The sequence below is a fragment of the Ictidomys tridecemlineatus genome, unplaced genomic scaffold (assembly GCF_052094955.1).
Source record: "Ictidomys tridecemlineatus isolate mIctTri1 unplaced genomic scaffold, mIctTri1.hap1 Scaffold_54, whole genome shotgun sequence".
In the NCBI taxonomy this organism is placed as follows: Eukaryota; Metazoa; Chordata; class Mammalia; order Rodentia; family Sciuridae; genus Ictidomys; species Ictidomys tridecemlineatus.
In genome coordinates, this window is record NW_027523576.1 from 2,145,847 (window position 1) to 2,162,809 (window position 16,963).

At 44.3% G+C, this 16,963-nt stretch overlaps 1 pseudogene across 1 annotated transcript in view; it reads right to left on the reverse strand.

Moving 5' to 3' along the window:
- The window catches only part of LOC144373957 (endothelin-converting enzyme 1-like), a 41,133-nt pseudogene extending 32,110 nt beyond the window's left edge, over positions 1-9,023 (reverse strand). Inside the window, exons 1-2 of the transcript XR_013433508.1 lie at positions 8,513-9,023; positions 3,676-3,887 (exon numbers count right to left, since the gene is read on the reverse strand). The product of XR_013433508.1 is annotated as an endothelin-converting enzyme 1-like (transcript). The remainder of the gene's footprint in view (positions 1-3,675; positions 3,888-8,512) is intronic.
- Positions 9,024-16,963: the final 7,940 nt, after the last annotated feature.

Sequence of the window (16,963 nt, forward strand, 5' to 3'; positions counted from 1 at the left end):
GTCTCTGGATTTCCTGAGGGGCCTGGGGTGAATTCACCCATGAAAGAAACACACGGCTTGCCCAAGCTCACTTGGCACATGGATGGTAGTTGCTGTCCTCTGGACCAGTGGACGCTATCCTTGCCGGCACTGCAAATATCTTTTCCTCTGTCCATCTAGAAAGAAGTCTGCTCCGGGTGACCTCAGAGGAGCCTGAGCACTCTCTTTTGTTCCAGTGTCCACTCAGGTAACAAGGCCCCAGGTATCGAGGCCCACAGGTGAGGGGCTGTTCTAGACTAATCCCCAGGAGTAACCCTGATGGGGACGCGACCCCAGGATGTGCCTTCCAAGCCTCTGGTCAGTGTGATGCGAAGGTGATCCCAGTACTGAGTCATGCCTAGGCCAGGGCTTGGCTGGCCTGCAAAGCTTGGTCAAGCAGCCACTGCAGATGGGAACCGTGAGGCCGGAGGCTCTGCTCAGCCAAACTCTTGAGCAGCATCACTCAGGGCTTGTCGGTGGGGAATCTGACTTCAGGAGAGCCAGGAGACAAAGGACAGAAATTTTGAGGCCCCATAGCTGATCCCAGCTCTACCTTTTCCTGGGAAATACACTTCTTTTGTCTTTGTGAGTCTCGTCTGTAAAATGGGAATATACTGGTGCCTACTTGAATGTACCATGGGAATAAAATGAAGTAACCCAAGGCCTTGGTGGCGGGGACGTGCCTGTACTGCCTGCTCTGGAGCCAGGTCCGTGTCAGTGCTTCCCTGAGAAATAAAATAAGCAGAGATTCTTTCCCTTAGAGCATCCTGATTAACCACATGAGCTAGACGCCACTTCACAGGTGGAGAGCTGAGGCCTGAGAGGCTGGTGGCCCTCTGCAGTCACACAGCTTGTCAGGATGAAGTCCGGTTGGAACCCACCCCACCAAGAAGGGCGCCTATGCCCTGCTGAGCCCCCGGTGGGTGCCAGGCCCTGTGCGTGGCCCTCTGAACCACACGTGCCAGTCAGTGTCACAGCAGCCTCACTCCCGGTGGCACTGGCTCCTCCATTTCACAGAGACTGGAGCTACAGTGGAGAGAAGCAGGTCACTTGGCAATGGCCAAGATCGCAGGCCAAGGCCACCAGACTTGGCAGCTCTCTGGTCTGCCTCCTGATACCATCAGCCCCTGGCCCTGGGGTCAAGGGTTTGATGGCCTGGTGCTGGCTGTTCTGTGCCCAGCTCAGAGCAGCTTTCCATGTACAACGGGACTCTCAGGGACACGGTGATGTAAGGCTACGGCCCAGGCCTGGAGGCCACTCCTCATGAGCCCTGCCACCGTACAGGGAACAGGACAGGATGGATCCAATCTTGGCACAGGTCTAAGGTCCTCCCAGTAAGAATCAGCTCCAGGCCAGTGGGAGGCCAGCGCCCTTGACCACAAAGCAAAAGGAGTGGTTCTGGGCCTAATTGCCCATCTTTCTTCCTCCCCCCCTCGATGCTATCTGCCCCCCAGAGCACCAGCCCCACTCCATTCTGGAATGAAGGTATGTTCTTAGCAAAATTATTTCACATTTCTGAGCCTCAGTTTCCTCATCTGTAAAATGGGAACGATAATCCCTAAGTTCCAGGATGTTAATGAGAATTAAAGGGGCAGTAGATATAAACAGCCTAAAACATAACAGACACTCAAAAACTGCCAGTGTCCTTCCCACTCTCCTTCAGCCCTCAGTGTTCTGTGCTCCCTTCAACACAGTGACAAGGGAGCTATGTCTGTCCCTTATACCTGAGGAGAGGGCATGGGACAGGGGAAAGGGCACAGGACCAGGAATCAGGCCAACTATGAGCCTATCTTGAGGACCTCTCTGAACCTCAGTTTTTTCATCTATCAAATGAGGTGAACGATACCTCCCCAGCTTCCACCCTACAGGATAAAATGGGATGACAGTTCAAAAGCGTTCTGTGAACTGTACAGTCCTGTGTGGGGATTAACGTGAGGAATGAGAGTACTACCACCGCAAAGAGCAACCACCACATGCAGACTGAGGAGAGCTCTTTACTCATATTTTCCCATTAAATTTTATAACCTGGAGAAGCGCAGTTGCCAGTGTGTCAATGAAAAATCAGGCTCTGGGACTGGCCCAGACCCCGCAGTGAGAGTCGGCACTGAACCCAGCCCACCTCGATACGTGTCTGGACCACCCACTGCTTCGTTATGGTCCTGCCAAGGCCCCAGCTGTGTCACTGGGCTCTGGGGAAGGGACTGTCCTGAGTTGTAGCCTTGAAACCACAGACATATTTGCCACTTGAGCTTCCAGATCTGAAACAAAAGGCGGCACCCCCTTTGGAAGACACCTTTGGTGGCCTCAGATGGCCCGGGGCCATCTCAGGCTGGGACTTGGCCATCTTGGCCTGCAGATTCCTTCACTCCACGTTCAAGTACCACCCTGCTCCATCCCTGGGGGGCCAGCAGGAGGCTGTCGCTGCACTGGGTGCTGAGGGGCATCCCACCCAGGAAATGCCCGGGTCAAGGAGAAAGGACAGGCAGGTTTTACCTGGTGGCAGCTGTGCCCCAGCACGAGGCACGAGTGAGTCAAGGACTCCTTCACCTGTGTACATGTTCCCACCTTCACCAAGAGCCCCAGCTGCCTTGATTTCATAATTGTCAAATTAGAATCATTTCCTGTCTTGTAAGGAGATGACTGTCCTTTTGAGAAGATTTGTCCCCTCTCAGGTAGCTTCTTCATTTTACCTACCTTGGGTGTCTTGAGTGGTTTTCAAAAAGTTAATGAGCATTTGTCAAAGCCAAGGTCTGTCCAGCATGGCTGCATGGATTGTTTTTTTCATAATATGGCCCTTCCCAGCATTTAGGGTCCCAGGACAGGGGATAGCAGGGGGCAGCAGTAAAAGGTCCCTACTGCCAAGGGGTTTGAGTCAGGAGTGGGGTGCAGCCTGGCGCTGCAACTCCCTCTGGGTTCCATGGGGCTGATGGGAATTCAACAACATGAACCAGAAATCCAGCTGCACACAAGGCAGGTGGGGAATTGGAATCTGAGGATGAAACCATCAACCCCAAAGTCAAAAGTACTTTGGAGAGTCTGTGAGGCCACGGAAGACCCTGCCTACGTGGACAACTTAACTCTCCGATAAGCTGTTAGAACTTCCGTTGGGCCTTAAAGTCTGATGTGGTATGTCCAGCCTTGACTCCATTTGCTCACAGCTTTCAAAACTCAGTCAATGCTAGCCAAGGACGATGCTGCATCCTGAAGCCACAAAATAAAATGACCACAGCTATCAGCTCCTGTGTGCCTGGTATATGTCACAGACGAGCTGACGCATCACAGTGTGTTCTGTAGTGCTCAAAGCCCTGCATGATTGTAATCTCAACTACTTTGGAGGCTGAGGCAGGAGGATTGCAAATTTGAAGCCACCCTGGCCAATTTTGCAAGTACCCTGTTTCAAAACTTTGACAAAGCACCTGCCTAACATATGCAAGGCCCTGAGTTTGATTCCCAGCACCTCAAACAAAACGACTCTACAGTTTGGATGTTATTAATGCTGTTACACAAAGAAACTGAGACTAGAGACGAATAACTCACACAGCAGGGCCCCACAGCGAGTGACAGGGCAAAGCCCCTCCTGTGACCAGGCCTGGCTGGCAGGTGCAGTAGGTGGCGTCCCCTGCAGCCCATTCCTTAAGTGTCCCCATTGGTGCTTACCCAGCAGGTACTTGATGATGGCTTGACTGTGTTCCCAGAGGTTGCTGAAGGTCCCCCAGCGTGAGTGGCCATCAGGCACGGTGTTGGCCTTTATCCACCCCCACAGGAATAGATGAAGAAGTCCTGGCAGGGGTCCACCGTGGGGTCCATGGAGTTCAAGATGGAGCTGGTCACTGAGACGCAGGCCTCGCTCAGGCACACTGTGGGTGTTCCTGGAGGGGTAAGGGAAAAAAGTCAGTGATGGGCAGGGAGGAGGGTTCGGGAGGGCAGCGCAGGTAGCCTAGGGCCCCAGCACACAAGCTCCACCCTTGCCCTGACCGAACAGACTAGGAACTGGATGGTCACTAGACCCCAAACAAGAAAGGGTTCAGCAGCTTCATTATCTTCTGGTTTGTGAAATAAGACTTCTGCCCGTTGCCTAAAGTCCCTTCTGTGGCTTAAAAGAACCCAGAGCCCAGGTGCTTTTTTCTCTTTCTAGGGATTGAATCCAGGGGCTCTTCACCACTTTGAGACAGTTTTGCTAAACTGAGGGTGACGTCAAATGTCCTATTCTTTTACCTCAGCCTCCGACGTAATCTGGGATTACAGGAGGGCACCAGCACACCCAGGGGTGCTTTTCCCTTAATCAACCCTTCCTCCACAAAGATTCTCTAACTTCTTATTATTCCCTGATGCTTAACACACTTATCCACTCATTCACGCACTCAGCTACTCCACAAAATCAATACTGAGGCCCTTTGCTGAGTACAGAGTGTGTGCGAGGTGGAGAGACAGGAGGTAGTCCTTCCCTTTTCTGTTGGGGACACACATGTTACATAAGCAAAGTCAAAACACACCAGGAGAAACTGCCACTTATTTACAAAACTAAACTGAATGTTGACTAGGAGCCAACTGGGTGATGTGGATATATGGTACCAGGACTCAGGGACAGGGAAAGGACTGGGAGAAGCCATTCCCTCACCAGGCAGGAGAGCTGCTTGTCCCAATTGAGGGGGGGGTTGGTGGCTGAACAACCCTAAACCAAAACAATAAATAAATAAACAGAAACAACCTGAGAGGCTGGTTTGCCAAAGGTGTGAGCAAGGGCCAGACCCTGCCTCAAGGCTGTCTGATGAGCTCTTGCAAAGGACCAATCTGGCAGGTACCCAGAGGCTCATGGCCTGCCCACAGGAGCCACCCAGGCCACAGGGGGGACTGCTTCCTGAACAGGCTGGGCACCAGGACCACCACCCACGTTCACGGTCTTTCAACCCTTGCTCAGCGTCAGATGCGGGTGGGATATCCCTGAGGAAACTGAGGCTCTGAGAGAGCGACCAGATCAAGGTCATCCAGCCTCACAGGAGAGCTGAGAGCCAATGCTGGCCTGTTCTGGCCCAGCAGCCCCAAGGCCATGTTTTCCTGCTGTCCGTCTCCTCTTTGGTGGCCATAGCAGAGGCTGAAGTGGCCTGATTGGCAGGATTGGTTCCTTCAACACACAGGGAGGCAGTGAGGCTGGGTAGCTTTGGAGACTGGTAGATCTGGGTTCAAATCTGGTGCAGAGACCTCCTGTACAACCCTGGGTTGGGGGCGCAGCTTGGCAGTATGCATCTGCCACCGAAGGCCCTGGGTCAACCCCCAGCACTGCCAACGAAAACCAAAAACAAAACCTCTGAGCCTCAGTTTTTCCAGGGTCCATTTCACAGTGACGACAGGAAGACCTCACATGATCCCATCACACAGGGTACATCAGACAGGTCTGAGCTTCCAGGCTGATCTTTAGAGAGGAGGAAAGACTGCAGCCTTCAGCTCACTCAGAAACAATACCAGCAGGGCTGAGGGTCTTGAGCAGGTCCCCCGGGGGCTTATCCACCTCAGCTGACAAACCCCAAGTCCTTCAGGTGGATGAAGGGCTCAGAGGAGTCACACCACAGCAAGAAAATCAGGGTGACTTAATTTTGAGATTAGGCAGTAATTAAAAATTACTGAGCTACTGTGCGTGAACCCAGAGCTCTTCTACGGCAGGACCGAAGCTGCCATTTTCAATATTTCCAGATGAGCTCCGTCATGAGTTTCAGAGTTGCATGTCCCAGTCCCCAGCCACAGTGACGACAGGATTATTTATGGGGGAAGGCAGAAGAGAACTTGTGTGTGGCTTGACAAGGCCTATTCACTATTATGATAAAACTTCATATTTGGGAAAGAAAAAGAATACCTATTGTTGTTACAACCAAACCACAGGAAGTAAAGCTTGGCACGATCCTGGCTGGTGGAAAGACCCAGAAGGCAGACTGCTGAGGGGCTCAGGGTTGAAGACAAAAGCAGAAACCAGCACCTAGAGTCGGACCTGCAGGTGGTATCCTCAGCTGGCGCCTCCTCTGCAGACACTGCCCTAGGTTCCTGGCTGGGCCCGGGCAGTGACCTTTAAGTTATCTAACTATTCTAGGGTTTGACGATCTTTAAACAAATAGTCTTGGCCAAGCAGGTCTTAATGTATATTTGGTTAGTTAATTAATGGTTTCCCACCCTGTTCATCCAAGGCTTCCGTTCCTTAGGGAAACCTTTCCAGACCCTCTTCCCCTCTGGGTCCCTAACTGCCTGGGTGTTTGCCATCTCAGCGTGGGCTGTGCTGGGTCACGACCATATCTCCCTGTCCACCTCCTGCACTAGAAATGAGCTTGAGGGTGGGTTAGGTATCTCCCTTGCTCCTCTATGTCCCCTTCTTGTCACTGTGCTTGGCATCCGGCAGCTCTTCAATACACATATGTGGAATGAACAAGTGACTGAATGAAAGTGCCTTGCCCAGCGCCTGTCACCACCTGCAGCAGGGCTCATATTTCTTCCCTTTAGGATGTGTGGTCAGCTGAGAAGCAGGAACCAGACCCACATCGAAAGCGCTCATCTGGATAGTGCTATCAAAGATGGTTTGAAATATACTGATGACTTCACTGGCCAGACATCACTCACCGGTGGGTCTTATAGAATCACCAGAGGATCTGCTTTGACTGGCCTGATGTTTGTGCATCCGTGGCCAATGTCAGCACCTACTGCTGTGTAACGAGTTTACTGTCAACATCCGAGGTGGCCACTGCTTTCTCAGGTGGCCCAGGGTCACTGATCCTCTGCCCGGCTCATTCCTCTCCTGGGTCTAGGCCAGGGAAAATCTGTCTGAGGCCCTGAGAGCCAGGAACACAAGGCAGAAGCAGGATTCTTCAGTGTGGGCCCCACTTGGCAGAATTGTTTTGGGTTTGATCACTAGGAGCTGACCCTGGGGGTTCCCTTTTGGTTCCTGGTGAAGAAACTTTCTGTACAGAAACTCCTAAGGATGGTCGCAGGCAACACTGGCTGCTGAATCTGCCCCACTCCCCGTGTCCTGGGCCATGAGCTGAGCAACGGGGCTGGCCAGGCTCCACACTGACTGGCCAGTTGTTCTGGACTGACTTCGGTGAGGACAAGGTAAGGTGGCAGCTTCAGGGTGAGGAAGATCTGCATGTGCCCTGTTGACAGAGAGTTGCATGCACACACTCGCAACTCACACCTGCACAGTCAGGTACACACACTCAGCAGAGAAAGGCTTAATCCTCCTACTCTGTGGTTCACTCCAACTTCCAGTTCCTAGGCCAACATGATGAAGATTTGGGCCTACTTTTTCTTCCAGTAGGTGCAGGATCTCTAAGAAAATTTCATCTATTTGATTTACTGTTTGCACAGTTAAGTTATGCAGGCACGATTCCAGGCACATATGGTTAGAAGTCTGGAGATTAGTAATTAATGAATCAAACAGGCATTAAGCACCTGTTGGGCCAGGCACATTTGGTAAAAAGCCAATAAACCATTAAATAGTTAAATAATCAAGTGATTATTTCTTAAGTATTACACAGGCCCTTAGCTCAGTGCCTGACACAGAGTAAGCACCTGTCACGTTTGTGGAATGAATGAATGATATGGGTCCCATACAAGAGGGATGCAGGGGTGACTCAGATGAAGTCTCTGCCCTCTCCTCAGGCCCCCAAGGGCCCTCCTCACCCCAGCCCAATACGGCTACCTTCACAGGTCAGCAACTTCACAGTGGCAAAGGCTCAATACAGCCATGAACTCTCTGATGGGGTGAGTGACCAAGTTGGTGGATGGAACCCCTGGGGCTGCTCACCAGGTGGACTAGCAGAAAGCAGGATGTGGGGGTACAGGAGAGTGGGCCCTTGGCCTTGGTTGTAACCTGAATCCACCCTGTTGGGTTGTGTAAGGGCTGAGCAATGAGGCACTGACTGGATCTACGTACGCAGCTGGACATGAGATCCAGCCTCGAACTCCTGACCGCAGGACCTGAGAGGCCCCATGGCATCACCATGTGGGATGGAACAGACATACCCACTTACAGAGCGGTGCAAAGGCCTTGGGTCACAGAGCTGAGCTCCTCTGGGGTCCTGGTGTGCTCCGGAGTGCATCCTGATTACAAAGCCGGTGGGCAGGGCCTGGGCCCCAGAGCCCTCAGGAGCCAGCAGCCTGTGCACACTTCTCCACTCCACCTGACACTAGACCCCCACTGGCTGTGTAAGCTTGGCCAAGTTACTTGGTCTATGCCCATTTCCTCATACGGAAAAGGACCCAAAGCAACCACACCTTGCAGGGGTGCTCTGAGGAGGACAGGAGGTGACAGACTTAAATGACAGACGTTTGGCCCACAAGTGGTGTACAGTAAACAGAAGCCTTTGTTACTAGTCTGTTGGGACTGAGGATAGCAGGCAGTGGCAGCCTAACTGTCCCACGTCCTAACAACAGCAGTGCCCAGAACCGAGCTGAGAAAGTCCTCTCAGGCACCAGGTACTTCCTCAGAGCCATCTCCAAATTGGGCACTGCTTACCCATTTAAAGTAGAGAAGACGAAGGCTCTGGGAAGTGACGTGGCTTGTCCAACTGAGAACTTGCTGGTCCTTCTGGTTCCAAGACTTTCATACCATCCATGCCGCCCACCTCCCTGGGCTGAGATATGAGATACAGGACACATGAAGAGGTGTGATGGAGACTCAGACCCAACTGAAGTCCCACCTTTACAGGTGAGGACATTGAGAGACACACATATATCTATGCACATACAGCTACTTTTTGAAAATGATATGAATTAATACTTACATGAAAGTTTAGGAAAGATTTTAACCATCATGGAACTTATTTGGTTTGTATAGTTTTCATGGCAGGGGGTAGGAACCATCCAATCAGGCACATTTAAAGCTTCAACTCAGACACCACATCTATTCACATTCCAAAACACAGGACATGGGCTCTGCCCATTCAGAGAAACAGAAAGCCACATGTCTAAGGGCTGGATGCACAATAATCCCACAGGGGAGACAGTGGATAGTTGGGAATAGAAATACAACTTACCAGAGTTGGCTACCCATGACACTCTGTCTGTTTACCTTCAAGACCACAGCTGTGGGCCATGCCTGTGGACTTCCAAGCTAAGGAGATTACCACGGTACCTCGACCAGGAAGGATAACTCTTGACCTCTGGAGTCTTTACTGGTGAGATTCGGGCAGGTTTATTTCCATCTAATTTCACAACATCCTGAAAATTCAAATTTGTTTATATATATACACACACACACACACACAAATATAGACAATATATAAAAGGTGGTCTCATTTAGTGTTCACCACAGTGCTAAAGGACAGCTCACACTGTCCTCACTATGAATCACCATGCATCAGGGGCCTTTCAGATGCACTCAGGTTGTTCAGGGCTCTGATGTTGAAGATTGTTTTACATGCCATTTTTGAGCATTTTGGCTTAACGTTGCAACTGTACCTCAGCAACACAGATACATGTGCAACAGGTATGTTCATTTTCACACCTAAGACCCAGGCTTTGTGAAGTTAGGATATGAGATGGCTTTGTGTTCTTACCAACCCAGTGGAAGAGGAAGTCAGAGAGAGTTCTTAGGGTTTCAGTATAGGCTGAATCATGAGAATATTTTGGCTTCATGTAATTATATTATTGGTAACTGGCTGCTTATGTAGAAATTTGTCAGAAAAGTTCAGCACTAGTAAACTCAAAAGCTTCAGGGGCTGGCTAAGTGGATCACATAAAACCTTTCCTGCTGGACAGAGAACCAAAAGTGAAATCATTGTGACTAATTTGAAAACATATTCAATTAGAGAGGAAAATGAAAGCTGGGTATGAAGGCACATGCTCGTTATCATAGCTATTCAGGAGGGTAATGCAAGAGGATTGTGAGTTTGAGGCCAGTACTGGCAACTTAAAATAAAATAAAATTAAATTAAAAGGGATGGGGATGTGGCTTATTAGGAAGAGTGCTTGCCTAACATGCCCAAGACCTTGGGTTCAATCCCAGTACTGCAGACAAACAAAAAATGAAAACAAGAACTGTTCTGTCAAATAAGACACACAGGCAAGTTTCAGTGCAGAGCTATCTACATCTCTGACCTGTGTCCTCAAAGATTTATTTGAGAATATTTCAGTGTGTGCCCTTCAGTATAGAAAAGGAGCATCGATTCTCAGAGGTCACTGTGCCAGGGTGCTGTAAAGTACTTCTAGTTTTACTTAAATGTACATTCTTCTTAGTATATCATTTAAGGCTCTTGAGCTCTCTGGGTTTTACAATCATTATATAAATTTGATGCCTAAGATATATAATTACATCAAAGTCAAATGTGGTGTTTCCTTTTTTGGGAGAAAGAAAACCCAAATTTCTTTCAACTCAGTGGAGGGCACTGACCTAATTCTAACCTTAGCCCAAAGGTCCAAGTTCATGTATGCAAGAAGAGTTCTGTACACATTTTCCCTATGGCCACATCTTTTACTCAAGCTCCATATCTGACTCACCAGATGCTGCCAGCTGGTATCCTATTGTAACACAGTAAACACAGTATAACATAGTGGACAGCAAAGGTAACCTCTTCACAAACCTGTGCTTGTTTGGGTTGGGGTTGAAGATGCTAAGATCTACCAAAACATGATTTGGTCACTTATTGTTATTGTGTTGCTGTTGTCCGAGGACATTTCTCTCTCTATGTGGAGAAATGAAACAATTAATATAAGCATCATTATTGTATGACCAGAGCAATGAATGAAAAAGGGATTGAGCTAGATTTCGTTCGGACAGTTAATACTGACTCACTAGAAAACATTGAACAGGTTTCCTAAACTTTCTGTGTCTTCGTTTGCCTACGTTTTAAATGTCCTCTCTTGACCTCAGGTTATATCAATCAGGTCCTAATTTTTCAATTCCTCCACAGACCCCTCACTGGGACATCTAACAGTATGTTTTGAGTGCTTCCTCAGGCCAGAAACTGTTCCAGGAACAATCAAATACATCCTGAAGGTGACTTTATGGTCTTCCCTCCCTCACACCAGCTTCTCTCTCTTAGAAATCCTCAGTGGTGGCATAAACATCCATATCCCAGGGCAGAAGCCTGTGGGAGCCCACCTCAGCCTCTCTCTCTCTCCCTCAGCCCTCTGGTCAATGATGACCAAACCCTTTCAAGTGCATTGTCACTATCTTTTTTTCTCTCAGCACTAGAGAGTAACATCATGCTTTTATCAATAAAAAAAAACTGAATGATACTTCTGGAAAATTAATGGCCGATATCCATAGCATACTGTTCATATCTGGGAGGTAGATTATATTGTCAACTATACTGGCACTTGTTTTGAATGGCTGAATTTTTATATATCAATAGTAAGCTAAAACAGATCTAATACAAATTGATATAAGGTCTGATAAAATAAAATACAAATCAGTTAAAGTTAACACCATGAAATTAAAGAATTCTTGTTTATATGAGAATAATAGGCTGAAAGCTTTGGCAAGACTCAATAAAAATCAATCATTAAATAGTAAATGCTGTTTCATTTGGTGTTACAGATTCAGGGAAATCATAAAAAGACAGTGATCCCTGACAAGGGATAACACAAGGTAAGCCTTAAAATTGGACCAGTTCTATACAAGCCAGGCAGCATAGTAAGCAGGGAAACCTAAGCAGAGCTAGGACATAATAGTGTGGAGAAGGAGCTGGGACTTCAGCAAGGCCAAGGTGATTATATGATATAAGGTGCAGGATCAAAAGGGACAACTAAACAGAAAGAGAAGGTTCTAAAAATCAGCAAAAGAACCCTATGGTCTCTTTAGCTGAGTAGTAGAGAGTACATATGTGAAGAAACCACCCTAGGATGGAGAAAGAATAGAAGGACCAGAAAAAATGAGCATGGGGGCAAAAACACATGGGTAGAAAGTTTGTGTTCTGATAGGCCAGGGTGGGAACATCTTATAATTCACAGGAGACAGAATAGAGTACAAAATTTATTATCTAAATGCTGGAGAGAAAATTAGCTTTAGACTAAATGCTCTTCCAGTCCACTTAACAAACCTTAAAAGTAGGTATGAAAAGATTAAACATAACTGTGTCCAAGAAAAAAAGTACAAGTAATATTTGTAATAATATAAAACTATCTGAAACAGAAAGAAAAACCCAACATGTCAGGCATTCAATAAAAAAATACAAGTCCTGAAAGGAAAGAGAAAAATGAAAAAAAGTACCTACATGTTCAAGAAGCTACAGAAAACCATAATATGTTAAGAAAAGACAATAAGAAAGAAAAGGAAGATCACAAACATAACAAAGAATACCATAACAGAACAGTGTAAAAGCAACCAGTAGTAGAAACATCTAAAAGTAACCAAAGTAAAAAGAAATTAACTACAAAGGATGCAAGAAAAGAATGACAGGAGACTTCCTTTTAAAGGTGGCATTAAGGCAATACAGAAACAGTGAATCTTTTACTTTAAAGAATAAAAACACAAAAAAGAACTTCAAAATTTAACCTAGATTTCCATACCAAGAGTCAAAATATTCATACACGAAGGTAGTGTAACATAAGAATGAAAATTCTTCTTCACTCCTTACAGGGGGCGTATACAAGGTGGAGGTTGTTGCCAGGTGTGGTGGCACACTCCTGTAATCCAAGTGATTCTGAAGACTGAGGCCAGAGGATCAAAAGTTCAAAGCCAGCTTTAGCAACTAAGCAAGACCCTTTTTCAAAATAAATATCAAAAAGAGCTCAGGGTCAGGGATGATGGGGTTGTGGCAAAGTGGATGAACACTTGCCTTGCATGTGTGAGGCACTGGGTTCGATCCTTAGCACCACATAAAAATAAATAAAAATATTGTGTCCAACTACAAGTAAATATATATATATTTTAAAAACAACAACAACAACAACAACAACAACAACAAAACCCAATACCAACTCCACTCCCAACTTTGGTCCTCTGGAAATCAGTTAAGAAAAAAAAAGGCAAAAACATTTACTTATAAAAAGTTAGTGAACTTAGGATAAGAAGAATGGATGCCTATGGCATTCTGGCATGAAACTGATTTCTTTAAAAATCCTAAGATAGAATAGATTGCCAAGGTTGAGCATGCCTATGAACACCATCAGCTTTGATGCTCAGGGAGCTGATTTGTTGGAATCCAAGTACTAAATACTCATAAGCACAGAAGAAGGCAACTTAAAAGAATACATTCTATAAGAAAATAAGTGGGAGGAAAAGCTAAAGCTCTGTGCTCCCCCCCCACCAGTAGAAAAACAAAAAACAAAACAGCAAAGTATGGCCCATACTCGGGATCTGAAACACTGTAGGACTCTGTGGGCCCACATGTCAAATACCAAGAATCTTCTCTTTTGATCATAATAAGGATTGATGAGACATAGGTCTCAAGAAAGCTAGGCAAACTGGGTGTGGTGGCACATGCCTGTAATCCTAAAAGCTCAGGAGACCGAGACCCTAAGTAATATAGTGAGACCCTGTCTCACAATTAAAAAAAATAAGTAAAAAGGGCTGCGGATAGAACTAAGTAGTAAAGTGAACCCTATGTTCAATCCCCAGTACCAAAAGCAGAATGCTAGGTAAGCACTCTACCACTAAGCTAATATGCCCAGCTTTACTAAAGACAATTTAAAGTGGCTCTAACAAATATAACCAAAGAATTAAAGGAAAGTTATCTGAAGAATTAAATGAAACATTATGAAAATAAATTAACAATAAATCATGAAAAAAGAAATGCATCAAAAATAAACAACTGCAAAGGAGAAGGATGCCCATTCTCTCATCACATTTGCAACATAGTACTAGAAATCCTAGCCAGAGCAATTAGGTAAGAAAAAGAAATAAAGGGCATACAAAGTGGAAAGCCATCATCAAATTGTCACTGTTTGCAAATGACCTGATCTTATATATTTAAAAAACAAAAACAAAAAACATCCAGACTCTGCTAGAAAACAATTACAAGTAGTAAATTAACTCATCAAGTTGAAGGAGACAAAATCAACCTTAAAAACACACACACACACACACACACACACACCCTTCAGCAGCACTGTTATACATCAACAGTATCAAAATTACCTGAAATAAGAGTCAAGACAGCAATCCATACACCAAAGTACAAATGACATTTTTCACAGAACTTAAAAAAAAAAATACTAAAATTTACATGGGTTCACAAAATACCCCCAATAGCCAAAGCAACCTTGGGAAAAAACAAAAATACAGGAGGCATTTTAATACCTCACTTCAAAATATACTACAAAACTGCTGGGCATGATGACAGATGCCTTTAATCCCAGTGACTTGGGAGGTGAAGGCAGGAGGACTGCAAGTTCAAGGCCAGCCTCAGCAATATAGCAAGACCCTATCTCAAACTTTAAATAAACAAACAAACAAACAATAAAAGGGGATGGAGATGTGGCTCAGTGGTTACCTATTGCACTTGGGATCAATCCCCAGTACCCCTCTTCCCCCAAATACTACAAAGTAATGAAAACATCCTGGGATTGGCAAAAAAGAGACATAAAGACCAATGGAACAAAACATATTAGAAGTAAGCACAAGCATATATAGCCAACTGACTTTAGAGAAAGATTTGAAAAACACACATGGGAGAATGAATCGTGTTTTAAATAAATGATTCTGGGGAAATTGGGTATCCACATGCAGAAGAATAAAATGAGACCTCATTTCAAAAATCAACTGTACATAGACTAAAGATTTATGTAAGATCTGAAATTCTGAAACCACTAAAAGAAAACAGGAAAAATCCTTCAGGATACTGCTATGGCCAAGGATATTTTTAAGAAGCACACACACACACATACACACACACACACACAGACAGACACACACACACACACACACACACACACAAACAAAGCAAAACAAAACAAAAAACAACAGAAATAGTATAGGAAACAAAAGCAAAAAAAAAAGGTATCATATTAAACTACTAAATGTCTGTACAGCAAAAGAAGCAATAAAGAGTGAAGGTCTTAAAGAATGGAAACTTATACCTCTGAATAAGTTTAACACTGACCATGTTTTTTTACCTGGTTTATTCCACTTAAAATGCCCTTGAGCCAAAACCCAATGAAATTCAAATCCAGAAGGCCTAATAAGAAATCTCTCCATCTCAATTAGTTTAGTAAAAAATAATTTAAAAATAGTTTTTTATTTCACAGATATTATTTTTATATTGATTTGCTAGGTTTCTCCCTATTATTTAATATTGTGTTCATTAACACAATTATATATATAAATATATATATATTTAATGAATTAAATGGATTTACTCATTCCTCTTTCTCCCTTGTTCACTTTATATTATCTCCCTCTTTTTCTTTTTGTGTTTTCTACTCCTGTCTCTCCACTGCCATTTCCTTTCCCTCTTTCCTCATCATGACCCCACAGTTTAATAGCAATGTACTTTCTTTAATACCTAATTTCTTAACTTATGCTAGAGAATTACTCCACTTTCCACTTTTAGATAAAAGAGATTGAGAAGAACATGTTCAGAATATTTTTTGAAGGTTTATTAGTATATGGCTTTGTTCTGAATTGATTACAGCTGATTGTATCTCCTCTCAAAACAGTGTGAGGGACTGAATATAAAATCAATGTTGGGTGTGAGTTTTGACATAGACATATTCCCAACTCAGGGCACACAATTAAGAGAAACAGCTCACTAAAAAGTTCCTTACATAACACTGGAAGAGATAATCATCCTAGCAGATGTGAAAATATCAACCCAGAAATACAAAAAATGTGAGGAAACAAGGTAATAAGATAGTTTTCAAAATTCACACCTCTCCAATAACTGATTTCATAGACACTGAAGTCAAGAAAATGTCAGATGAAGAATTCAACAAGTTTTTGGACGGGGGTTGTAGCTCAGTGGTAGAGCGCTCCTCTAGCAAGTGTCAGGCACTGGATTTGATTCTGAGCACTGCATAAAAATAAGCAAATAAAATAAAGGTATTGTCCATCAAAAACTACAAATATTTTTTAAAAATTCAAAAATTGGTTAAAATGATCACTGAAGTAAAAGAACATCTATCAAATAAACTAAAGGAAGAAAGGTAGGCTATAAAAGAGCATTTGAATTTAAAGATACAGATTCATAAAAAGCACCAAACAGAAATCTTGGAAATAAAAATCTCAATCAAATACAAAAGTCATTTGAAATTCTTACTAATAGATTAGGTGATGTAGAAAACAAAGTTTTAGGCCTTGAAGAGAAAATATTAATGAGAATACTTTACATGAGCAGAGTATCTAAGAAATATGGGACATTAAAAGACCTAACAAGGCTCATAGAACAAGAGAGATACATGACACTGATATACCAAAAATACAGACTAAGAAAAGAATTTTTAAATGCTACAAGACAGAAATGCCAAGGACATGTATAAAGGAAAACCAGTCACAATGACAGCAAATCTCTCAGCAAAAACTCTAAAGGCCAGGAAGGCTTGGAACAAATTGTTTCAAGCCCTGAAAGAATGTAATTATAAACCTAGATTGCTATTTCCAGTAATTATGTGACAGAACCTAAGAAGAAATAAAAAATTTATGTGATAAGAATAAACAAAAGGAAATCATGACCACTAAGCAAATACTATAGAAAAATAGAAAATTCTACACACAGAAGATGATAGAAGTTTTAATAAGGAGATCTCGGAAAGGAATAAATCTCATTAGAAGAGTATATTAGTCATTCACAGACTGAAAATGAAAAGATGGAAAATTATATTTAATGCAGATGGAGCCTGAAAGAAGCAGGGGTGGTAACTCTCACATCAGAAAGAAGCAAATTTTAATCCAAAAAAAAAGTGGCTAAAAAGATCACTGGTAGAGAAAAAAGTCCAACAAGAAAAAATAAAGATTGAAAATATTATCCCCCAAATACCTATGCACTGAATGAGACAAAATAAACAATATTTGACAGTAAGACTCAGA